Here is a 12219-nt window from a genome sequence, read left to right as displayed (position 1 = left end):
GTTGTGAGTATATAGATTGCTGTGTGCAGTCTCTGCCAAGATACCTATCCGCTTTCTATCTAGCTGCAGGACCGGAATTTCTGATTTGGGGCGTTTAACCACACTGAGGAGTTCAAAAGGTACAGATGAACTGATTTAACAAGCTGAGCGAATAGATTTGATGGGAGCAGCAAGCGTTCATTACAAACAGCACAGTTTCAGCAAAGCCCTTCCTCCAGATTTTGTACATTGTGCAGTTTTGTTGAATGGTCCTGGCAGATTACATCTATTTAATCAGAGACAGCACCCATGGCATATGTTATTCCACCAAAGCTGCAAACCATACATCACTTTCCACAGGCAACAGTGACTTCGCTTATTTAGAACAATAGTGATGCATGGTTTAGTTTCTAAAAGGACTTCCAGTTTTCCTGGTTGCTAGGGATCCAAGGGCACTAAAAGGCCTTAATTGCCCTGATCAGCCTCATCTGGGACCCCTACTCAGCCACCTTCTTCCTATAGTGGGAAGGGTCTCTGGGGCTCCATTTAAGCTCGGGCCCAGGCCACCAGGGTTTGCCTATGCTGTGTCTTGGGTAAGCCTGTCTTGGTTGGTCCCTCCATGGATGAGCCTCAGACCTATGTTATAGCTGTAGATCTATATATAAATCTCTAGTTCTGTCTCTTGCTCTTCCTGACAAGACTTCCTGGATGCATCCTGGACTTGATGTGACTTCTCACCTTGTGTGATGGTCACTAGGTGTACAACAAAGACTCTTGCCATCACCCTGCTCTTGACTGTACCCTCATTGGTGAGGCTACCCTTGGCTCGATGCCTGGAGGCGTAGCCCCGCTCTGATGTGCAGCTCAGGAAGGAAGCAAGGGTTGAATAAAAGTAATCTTTAAAATATGTATGTTCCCCCCTCCTCAAAAAAGCTTACTTTTCTTATTTATGTCTCTGGATTAAATTCAAATTGTTTCAACTTTTAATTTTAACCATGTAAGTTATATTTTCTGTGGTTTGGTGCTGCCTAACTTTAAAAGTACTACATACAGCAAAATACAGGAGTACTTTAAGAAAATAAATCTGTTGGTGATTAATTTTAGCACAGTCAAATGTCTTTGGAACCGTATTGCTTTTATTTCTTGAAATGCAAGATGTCTAATCTGGTTAAGACAGCAGACTGTCATGCCGAGTACAGTCATTGTACAGGATTAAGAACTATAGGATTACAGATCCTAATTATAGACTCTTGTCAGTTTACTATGTCTTAATACATTGTTTTCAACTTCTGATTCCACTTGTCATGTCTCTTTTGCAATCATGTTTTTAATGAACTTCCTGATGCGTCTTCTAATTTGGCAAACCTGTATTCTGATAGCACTGCCTGGGTTCCATTGCATGTCAATATTAGCAAATTAAATCATTTTAAAGGTCAGAGCTCTTAAAACTCAACATCTCTGTTCTATAAGGCTTTTCACAACAAACTTCAAATTATACTGCTATTTGAATGCTCCACTTCTTGTACTGATTGATTTCTTGGCTTTCAGATTGCTTCCAGAAAAGCTGTGGATGATGATTTTCTGTAGACATTGTTGCTGCTTGAGCCCCTCTGTAGTCAGTGTAGATTTACATACTGAAAAGGAATTTAGAAGATATTACTATTTATAGGTAATTACTTTACAATTAACGGCATTGATACATTTATCCTTTGGCATCCTCTTTGTCATACTTATTTGCCCTCAATTAACTTCTTGCTTGGTGTATGCTACATAGGGTGAAGGTGCCACAGAGAACATTATTTGTCTGTGGCTATGTCCTGAAGGACTGGCCAAACAGGATTCTTTCACATCCAGTGGAAAGCTGTCAAGATATTTAAGGTTTCAATTATTGACTGGAATGTGGCCTAGATTCCTCAACTGATGACTGGGACAAGATCTTGTTTACATTAGTTTTTTGCTAAAGTTCCTCACCGGTACAGCACGTGGTTCAGTTCAACTGTGCTAACAATGATGAAAGTACATCATCCAGCCAATACTGCTGTCATTTCAAGCATATTTTTTGCCAATCTAACCAGACCAGTGGTAAAATGGAGTCTTGTTTATAATAGCTTTCCAACATTTTGCCTACTGCTTTTAAAGACATAGAAAACATTACACACCAGGACTTCAAAAGGAAAAAAAGTGAAGGCTGCATGTAAACCTCTGAAAAACCGCAAAATTGCCTGAACTACCCTGGTTGTGTCATGGGGGTAGTAGTGATGACTTAAGGACATAGGCAAGCCGAGATGAGAGGTAGTAATAGTATCTCTATCAGACAAACTAGCAGAACTGGAAAAACACACCTTTTTAGCAGGTGAGCCCTATTTTAGCTCTATATGTGGCCTTATTTCTCAAGTCTTGTGCATATAAAGTACAGTTCGGTCTTTAATTATTACATGCATCTGATAGGCTCAGCACCTGATTTGGGGTAGTGCATGCCCTGTGTGTGAAAATCACCACGTAATGACCTGGTGTAAGTCTCATTTTCTCATTCTTAATTGTGTAATCCTGTGCCTTTGTTACTGTACACCATTAAATATAGAATTATTAACTTCCTTGTGTTTTTCAGGGTAGCAAAACATTCAGACTTTAATAGCCCTGTCCTCGCGTGCCCTTGAACAGAAGCAAGGTTTTAACCCTCTCTTCCAGGTGATGAGCGGAGGCACAGCAATGCGGCACAGCAATCTCTCCTGAAGCCATGAGTGTTCGCATCCTCCCCTTCTCACAAAATGTGGCGCCTGACAGAACTTGTGCCCGGCGCCGTGTCAGCTGTGAGCCTTCGGTACCTTTCCAGCCAGGCCCGAAGGAAACGATCGAACAGCGTTTTGTGGTCAGAGCGTTCACCATGGGCCCACCCGGCGCTGCTGGTCGTGGAGGGATGGAGGCTGCTCCTGACCCACCACCCTGGCTGTGCAGCACGTCTGCCTTCCTTTAGCCTCGGGCCTCTTCTTGCCCAGAAACCCGGTTGCCTGCTGACATTGTGCTATCGGCAGCGTGAAGGAAAAGTCTTCCTGAGATCTTCCCTCATCGCCCTGTACTTGGTGTGGGTGAGGCCCCACCTCGAGTGCTGTGTCCCGTTTTGGGCCCCTCACTACAAGAAAGCCATTGAGGTGCTGGAGCGGGTCCAGAGAAGGGCAACGAAGCTGGTGAGGGGTCTGGAGCACAAGTCTTATGAGGAGAGGCTGAGGGAGTTGGGGTTGTTTGGAGAAAAGGAGGCTGAGGGGAGACCTTATCGCTCTCTACAACTGTGAGAACCTGAGAGGAGGTTGTAGCAAGGTGGGGGTCAGTCTCTTCTCCCAAGTTACAAGTGATAGGATGAGAGGAAACTTGAGTTGCGCCAGGGGCAATCTAGGTTGGATATTAGGAAAAATTTCATCACCGAAAGGGTTGTCAAGCATCAGCACAGGCAGCCCAGGGAAGTGGTGGAATCACTATCTCTGGAGGTATTTTATCTTTTGACGGGTAGACGTGGTGCTGAGGGACATGTTTTACTTGTGGTTTTTGTCAGTGGCAGGTTGATGGTTGGACGCGATGATGTTAAAGGTCCCTTCCAAGCTAGACAGCTCTATGATTCCAGGTATTTTGCCTTCGAGGGCCACGGCGCAGCCGGGCCACCACCGCTGACAGAAGGCCACTCTGGCCGGCCTTGCGCACTGGCTCCCACCCTGGGCCCTGTCCGCCAGAGGCGCACAGCCCCTGCCCCGGTCCGCGGAGGCCCGCCGTGCGGGGGGCGTTCCTCAGACCCCCGCTAGGGGGCGGCGGGGGTCGCGTACACCTGCCCCCCCCACCCCTCCCGCGGGCGGTGCGTCGGCGGTGCGCATGCGCGGCGGCCGCCCGGCGCCCCGCCCCCCCCCCCCGCAGGTTGGCTGAGGGGACGCGGTGCAGTGGCGGTGACGGCCGCTCTCGCTGTGCTCGGCAGGTACGTGGCGGGGGGGGTTGCGCGGCCGCGGTACCGCCGACCGGAGGGGAGAGGAAGGGGTGGCCGACTAGCGCTGCCGCACTTGCCCGGCGCCTCGCTCCCGGGAGCCTGTGCCCGGCGGGCGGAGCCGGCGCCTCCTGGGAGGGCTGCCCCTTGCCGGGGCGCGGTGGCTGGGCTTCCCCACGCCGGACCCGCCGCCGGCCCGTAGTGGCCGGGGCCGCTGTGGGGGGGCCCCCTCATCTCATCCCCGGAGCAGCGCAGAGGTAGGTGGTGGCCCGGGCTGTGCCGCTGTGGCCGTCTGCGGCGGGAAGGCGCCGTTGGCCCGGGCGCCCCCGGTTCGCTCCGTCGGGGTTTGCGTGGGTGCGGGGTGGCGGAGCAGCCGGCGGCAGGGTTGGCCCCAAACCCAGCGGCGGTCGAAGGCAAAACTGGGCAAAAGTAGTTCTGGGGGATCAGCCCGGAAAGCGTCGGGTGCACCTGCCCCGGGAGAGGGCGGACAAAGAGCCGGCAGCTCGGGGCAGCCGTCCTTTCCTCAGGGCTGCCGGCGCGGCGGCGGCTCTTCCCAGGCGTCGTAGGGCTGGCGGGGACCGGCGTCGGGGCAGGAATGACTGAAACGAGGAGGGGGGGTGTTGCGAGTAGAAGCTGAGCTGGTGCTGAAGTCTTCTCCTCCCCTCAGGGACCTGTGGGGCGGTGGGGGAGAGCGCCGAGGGAGGCGGCAGGGGAGCGCAGGGCCGCTGGGTGGGTTCACGGGCTTCGCCCCCCGCCGCCTGGGCCCGGGTCGGCAGTGCCGAGGGGTGCCTTGGGGACCGGGAGGGAGTTCTGCTTTGTGGGACCCTTTGTGGAGCTGCGCTCGACTGTAGCGTTTCTGGTTGCTTTGAGGTCCTTGAGCAATATTGAGGTTAATACTCGGTCGCCCGTAAGTAGTCTTGTAAGCTGCAGTAGTTAAGTAGCAGGGATTTCAGTTAACCCTAATTTCGCAATGCAGTTACGTTAGACAGTAAGGTGCAGAAAGGAAATTCTGGTTGCAAGTTGATTGCAAGTGATGAACTGTGCAGAAATTTGTGCTGCCTAAGTGCTGATGCTCCACTAGTTTCTTGAGAGTTGCAGGGCTCTTGGAAGCAGGAGAATACCGAGTGGCCAAATCCTTAATGATGCCCTCAGTGCTCCTCTTGCTGACAAAACCATCAGTGTTTCATTGGTTTGAGAGTGCTGTCTGTTTTGTTTGCAGATAGTGTACTAAGGTTTACATTTCTTGATTTGTTCACCGTGTTCACTGTAAGTCGTCTTAGGAAGTATCAAAACCAGTGAGAGCTAAAATAATTAATCTTCCACAGACTTGCCGTAGCTGTGAAATTATCAGCTTCTCTTTTGAAGCAGATGTAAGGTTATTCAGTCTAGAAGCATGTATTGGCAGCTACCATCTGTTCAAATATTTGTATTCCTCAATAAAATGTAGGGCAAAACCTCAGGTCTTGTTGCTTTAATATTTTTATTGTTGTTTTTATTATAGATCTGTTTAATAGTTCTAGGGAGGGTTAAAGTCAGGCCTTCTGTGCTTGTGTCTTGGCAGTCATTCTGCTGTGCTTGGTTAACATTACCTAGTGAGCAAAGAAGGATAAATAATTTACGATTCTCATTATGCTTTTAATAAATAACAAATGGGAGTGCACCTCACAGCTAGACTGAAATATCCATCTTGTTACACTGTATTTAAACGGGGAATTTTTTTCTGTAGGAAAACAGTCACAATAAGCCTTTTGATTATAGACTGCAGCTATCTTTGTAGCTTTTATTGACTTGATTTAAAATTCATGTAAAATGCCAAATGAGCTGGTCTCTCACTGTTCCATTTACGTTTATGGATTTTCCCAGAAAAGAAATGTGTACTTTAGATTTTTATGCTTAAAACCCTTTTCAATACGGCATTTAAAATCTTGTCTTACTGTAACTTGACTAACACTTTTATTCGACAGTTTAATTATGCTTAATAGTATGCTAACTTCTTTTTCAGGAATTAAGAAAATGTTTCTTTAAATGCATTTGCACATTTAGGAAGAGTTACATATTATGAAAATTGTGATTATTTTTTTTTTTTTTTTTTTTACTTAAGTTTACTAATTGAATATTTGAGTGTTAACTGAAAATGAGAGGGTCTTTAGGTTCAAGTCTTGGCAAGAATGACATTACAATCATAGTCACTGAGCAGGCTTAAACCTGAGATGGGTTTGTGAAGTTGTTTCCAAGATACAAAGAATGTTTACAAGTACCTAAAGTGTGGGTTGAAGGATGATGGAGCCGGACTCTTTTCAGTGGTTCCCAGTGATAGGATGAGGGGTAACGGGCACAAGCTGGAACATAGGAAGTTCCATTCAAATATGAGGAAGAACTTCTTTATGGTGAGGGTGACGGAGCACTGGAACAGGCTGCCCAGGGAGGTCGTGGAGTCCCCTTCTCTAGAGATTTTCAAGACCTGCCTGGATGCAGTCCTGAGTAATGTGCTATAGGAAATTCTGCTTCAGCAGGGGAGTTGGACTAGATGATCTCTAGAGGTCCCTTCCAACTCTGAGAATTCCGTGATTCCGTGATAAGCCAGAACAGTGCTCTGTCTTAAAAAGAACAGCGTCTGCAGAGATTCATATTTGCCGTTAAATTAACTTGGTTTAGAGTGTCTTTGTGAACCAAACAGCACTGTTTGAATGTTTATAATAAAAGTCTGCAATATTCTACTTTGTAAAGCACTGATTTTTCTCTCTAGTAAGAGGTGTACTATCTAGGAGACTACACCATGTTTATGTATATTTCACAAGCACTTCATAAATATAGGTTGTTGAGCCTTGTGTGCTGCTTGTTTCTGTAAGAGAGACACTTACTGTCTGCATCTGTATTTTTCTAGTTGAAGATATCCCTATAATAAAATTTTCAAAAGAGACTTTTTTTTTTAACTATCAGTTCAGCAAAACAAACATTTTTTTAAACTTTATAAAATCTTGTTATTGAATTGACTACATGTTTCTTTTAAAACAGTGTGAAATAGTGCTTTGGATGCCTAACGTGAGAGTAAAGAACAGAAAAAGATCCACATCGTAGCATTAAATGACAACACTAGTGGGAATGCAATAGGAAAATTTTCTCATTTTGAACCAAGCATGGTTTTGTTAGCTCTTAAATTCTATAGACTTGTCTAACTTAAAATGACCTTCTATTTACCATCTTACCTAATTTACTATATGTTGGTAAATATGTAGTGCAAGGTCACTCACAAATAAAAGTAGAATGTGGAGTAGTTAAATGCTTTTTTTTTCTCTCATCTCTTACTGCCTCCAAAAAAAATATTACTGTGTATTTGGGCTCCTGAAGTAGAAATTTCTATCATAATTCCAAAGGTGGGATTTGTTTTTTGCAAACCTTAAGGGAATTTCTGTGCCAAGTCTTGAGTTGTGTTTGTGCAATGAACTGGCATCAATAACAGTGTTAAAACTTGCTTGAGTTCTATGCCTAAGCTTAAATGTAAAACAGTTTAGGAAAAAAAATAATCCACCAAACTTCTTTGTCCTGTGCCGACATCTGATGAATATCTCATACTGGATAGATGTAATAGAGTTTTGAACTTTAAATTAATGTCCATATATGCCTTGCAACAATTTTACTTCTTAAACTGCCTGCTTATATTTCATAGGTATAGGTATGGAGTAGCAGTACTTAATTGAACTTTTTCTTTAAAAGGTATTTATTAGTTCACTACTCTAATTCCCTACTGAGTTCTTTAGAGCTTAAAGCATATTACATTCCAGACTGTATAATGCCAAATACTTCAAAACTTTTTTTTGTTTTAAACCCACTGAGAAGAATGCAAGCCCTGTGGTAGGCCAATGCCGGTCCTTTTGAGGAACTACTACAAAAAATCCACTTTCCTATCCCCTCACAAATTAACTGCAGTAGATATTGAAGTCTAATAAATGAAGTCCTTGAGACTTTATTATATTTTGAAAGGCCTGCTGTGTGAAGATTAAAACACTGTAGCTAATAAGCACCTCTTTTTTTGGTAAATGCTAACCAGCATTTGCTTTTCATCAAAATATTTAGAAACAGTAGCTTCTTTTTCCTTATGTGATTTTTTTTTTTTTTAACTTGATCATGTAACTGTTCTGTTGTGATGGTGCTCTTTACTATTAAAGCTAAAAGTGATATTTTTTTGGTGCGTGAATTATTTGGTGCTGGCATTGCTTTTAAATGGGCTATAACAATTAGGAGACTGTTCAAAGTTGTCATCTTCAGCCTGTCTTGTGTGTAAAAGCAATCTGTGAAAAACAAACTCCAGAGTTTGTAGTAGGCAGTTTTCAAAGATACTTTTTTTTTTTTCTTTTTTTAAAGAAAACAAACCACAGTAAGTTACTGCTTTTCAGGGAGCTTTTTAGTATGTAGTTATTGACTGCTTTGATTCAGACAACTAGCTGAGCTAGATTAGAGTAATAACAGGAAAATTTATTTGACTGCTGTTGGAAATGTTCACCATTAGAAGCTATAGAAACGTGTTAAACTGGCTGTTGTTAAGCTAATTTCTTTGTAGTACGTTTCTGTTTAGTGTTAGATAAAATAACAGATTTGAGCATTGTTTTGTCATGAAGTTATGCGGGCAGTCAGTGGTGCAAGTGTGGCACTGGAGAGTTAATAAAAAGCTGCAACATTTTGACAGCTTACACCAAATTTGCATTATTTCCAGATGAAAGTATAAGGAAATGAATTTATTTTGTTGTTTCATCCTGATTTATTACTGTACTTAAATTTTGTACATCATCTAAATTGCATACTATTAACTAAGACTAAAATAATCATGTATTTTGTAGGCACTAATGCTACTGCAAGGTTTCACCATATATTAATGTGGTAGAAAAAGTATTAAGAAAATTCATGATTTTGTTTAATAAATGTGCTGCCCTGAAATTTCAGAATATCAGCTTTTGTTCACAGTATCAGAATTACAACTAAAGAGTGCTGTGTCAACACTGTGGTTTTTTACACGCTGTCAGCTTGGCTCCTAGTAAAGCTCTCTGCTTACCATGCGCTTCATGTTCCTTCACAGCAAGGCTGTTCATTGCTGCCTTAGTCAATAATATACCCCCCCATCCCAAGCCTTAACCAAGCCTGTAATCTTCAGTGACACTGACATTTAATGTGGGGGTTTTTTTCTCCTCCTTTTGTTTACCATTACTTTGAAGAGTTATTTCCCAAAAGAGAGCTTTTATTTTTAGGACTTCTTAGCTTTTTGCATGTCTGTTTGGTTTCACTAATGCATAAGTGTTCATCTGACGCCTTGGTAACAACGTAATGGTCCTGGTGAGTCTTGAAACTGAGATATTTAATATGGGCTTCTTTGTCTTGTATGGGTGGTGTATCCAGCTTCTGCCTGCTCACTGCTAAGTGAGAAATAACCCTGGGAAAGAAAAAAGTTGTGAATGGGAAGTGTTTTATACAGATGGTGTGCTTACAAGTGCCCATTTAACAGGCTATGGGAAAAGTTTAGCTGAGGGACTTTTATTTTCAGCTCTTCCAGGAATAACTTGTATAACTTTTACTTACTGTATCAGAAAAAGCTTTTTTGTTTGATAACTGAGAAGACATGCATGGTTTTATTTACTCGTAAATCTCTCTTGTTTGTTTAGGCTGAGATTGATATTTAATTTATAAGCAGAGGGATAGTCTTGTACGTAAAATTTCAGAATTTAGTTTTTTTTTGGTCTATTAAAAACTCTGCAGGATGTAGGCAGGTTAGGTGGAAAAGCTGTGGGCAAGGAGTTGTGGAGTATTTCTTGTAGGAGAATGTAGGTAGGATAGATTTATTTAAAATTTTTTTTGGTGGTGGTCCAGAGGGGGAATTAGAAAAGCATTTGAACATTTTGAAGATAATAAGCAGGCTTCTAATCATTTTTCTTTGTGAGCCAGTGTGACTTTGCGCTTCATAACGTAGCTGAATTTGAGTAAATTATCTTAAAGATACAGAATGGCACATCTTTGAGCCTGTTGCTTACTTGATGTACTTAAAGGATTTGCTCCAAAGAGATAACCCTAGGATTTGTACAGAAATAGTAAAATACATTAAAAACTGACAAATAAGCTTTTCCTGGGCCTTTTTTTCTTGGAAATGGCTAAATAGCATTTTTTTAAAAATCTGTTTGGGGGAAAAAAAGCTTTCATAGAAAATTTCAATCCAATGGAATATGCAACTGATAACAACCAGTGGTACTGGTGATGCGAAATACTATGGTACCACTATTGAACGTCAAGTCAGATTGTGAGTTTTCAGTGGGACTATGAACAAGTCTTTCAAACTTGAAATGGAGTCTAGTCAACAGAAGGGAAGATGTGACAGAAAAGTTGTTCCTGTTTTGCTTTGGCTACGTTCCCAGTCTTTGCTTCTGTTGGGTGGGTTTTGGTGCACTTTCCTAGGTGCTGCAGGCATAGAAAAGGCAAGGCATCCCAGCAGCCTCTCTGTATCCCTGTTCAGAAGCCTGCATTGTGAAGCCTTCAGAAGCCTTGTTAATTGTGAAGATTGGAATTCAAAGAATTGGGAATGTAAAGATGCATCTCATCGGTGTTGCCAATATAGTAGTACTGGGTATGGCTTACTTGATGGTCAAAAAAAGAGGAGGTGGTGGGAACAATAAAAGTGAATGTGTTTCTGTAGATGTGAGCCTGACTTTGAGACTGGTGAGATGGAAATTTTTCAGCTGCAGTGATGAATTTTAAAGGCCGGTTTCTGCAATTTTATTTTTTCAAGATGGCAGTATTTTAGCTTATTAAATGTAAAACAAGGATGTGTAATAGTTACACTGTAGAGGTAAAAACACTTTTCAAGTTTAACCTTGAAGAAATGTCCTGTAGCTCTGGCAGTTCTTCTGTTTTAATTTGTTGACTCAACAGGCTTTATTGTCCTGTAAAGCATGTAATTAGAATGCTTATAATAGTTAAGAAAAACTATAGGGAAAACAAAGAAGAATATTTTTCAAACTCACTTAAACTCAAAAATAAGCTGTTCATCTCTGTGTTTGGGTAGAAAAGCTTCAAAGCACAAAACTGTGACCGTGTTTTTCTGTGTAAATCTTGTTTGTGCAACTGCTGCTGATAGTTCAAAGTAGAACAAATTTCTGCATAAAACAGAAAAAAAACAAACCCCAAATTGTGCATTTTTATTCACGTAAGGTCCTTTTTGTTCCTTAAGTCTGGGCAGTTTCTTAGGGGTGGTTGATTTTTTTGTGGGAGCAATTAAGAGCAACGGAGAAAAATTAAGAACATATTCTTGCTGTCTGAACAAATTAATTTCTTCCACATATACCTGATAATGTGGTAAAACAATGTGTTTAAGACAGATGTAGACACGCTCAGTGCAATAGTTGAGACGCAAAGCAGGTTTGAACAGTGTTCTTTGAGTTTACAATGACCAAAAAGTGTTGATGTAACTAGAAACATTACTGCATATGTGAGTCTGGGGATTCTATTTTTGGTATTTTTGGTGTGTTTTATGAAGTAGCTAATGAACTGGACGTATGTGTAAGTAGATGGCATCATCTCTTCATGGTTATGACTGTCGTCTTTCTAGATCTTCTCTCTGCCATGTCTTTCCTGTTGTAAGATCCAAGCAGATTTCTCTGTAAAATGCAATCTATTATTTCATTTAGATGCAAGAGTTCTCTTTTTGCATGTTAAGTACCTTTGTGAAGCCTTATTTCTCTCTCTTCTTTATTTATATAACATGGAAAATGTTTTTTGGAGTGAATAATCACTGCTAAGTAATTCCTTGACAAATTTCTTCATCCTGCTTCTAATTTATAGTTTTGAATGATGCAAAGATTTTTGTGATCTCTGATAATAGAGTGCTGGAAAATAGGAGCGTTCTACTGGGGCTTGTAAAATTAATATGTTGTTTTCTGTTCATGTTATGAAAAACATGGAATTAAAAAAAATAAAATAAAATGAAAAAATACTGGCAGTTAAATTGCAAATTCAGAGTACAGTTTTACCTATAGTTTTGGTATGATACTTATTCATAATTGTCATCATCACTTAATCATATGATGTATTAAATACACATCATCATACTTATGAGAAGTTTTATCAGCTAGTTCTATCATTCCAGTGAACTGTTACAAGATCAGATGTATAATTTAACCAAAACTGCTATGGACTGTAATTTATTTAAAGGTTCACTGATTTCTGTCTCTAGATTATTTGCTTTGATAAGAGTGGAAGGTTTAAATTTTAAAAGTGGTGTGTTTTTTTTTCTTACTGGT

The 12219-nt window shown here is 41.7% G+C and overlaps 1 protein-coding gene across 1 annotated transcript in view; it reads left to right on the top strand.

Annotated features, from left to right (window-relative positions):
* The first annotated feature begins 3892 nt into the window (after window positions 1-3892).
* The window catches only part of RAB3IP (RAB3A interacting protein), a 33479-nt gene continuing 25152 nt past the window's right edge, over window positions 3893-12219 (top strand). The window contains exon 1 of the mRNA XM_074164213.1: window positions 3893-3937. The gene's annotated coding sequence lies outside the window, so the exon portion shown is untranslated. The remainder of the gene's footprint in view (window positions 3938-12219) is intronic.

This window comes from Numenius arquata, chromosome 2, assembly GCF_964106895.1.
Source record: "Numenius arquata chromosome 2, bNumArq3.hap1.1, whole genome shotgun sequence".
In the NCBI taxonomy this organism is placed as follows: Eukaryota; Metazoa; Chordata; class Aves; order Charadriiformes; family Scolopacidae; genus Numenius; species Numenius arquata.
Note: the sequence above shows the minus strand (reverse complement) of the source record. Positions and strands in the feature narration are given on the sequence as shown.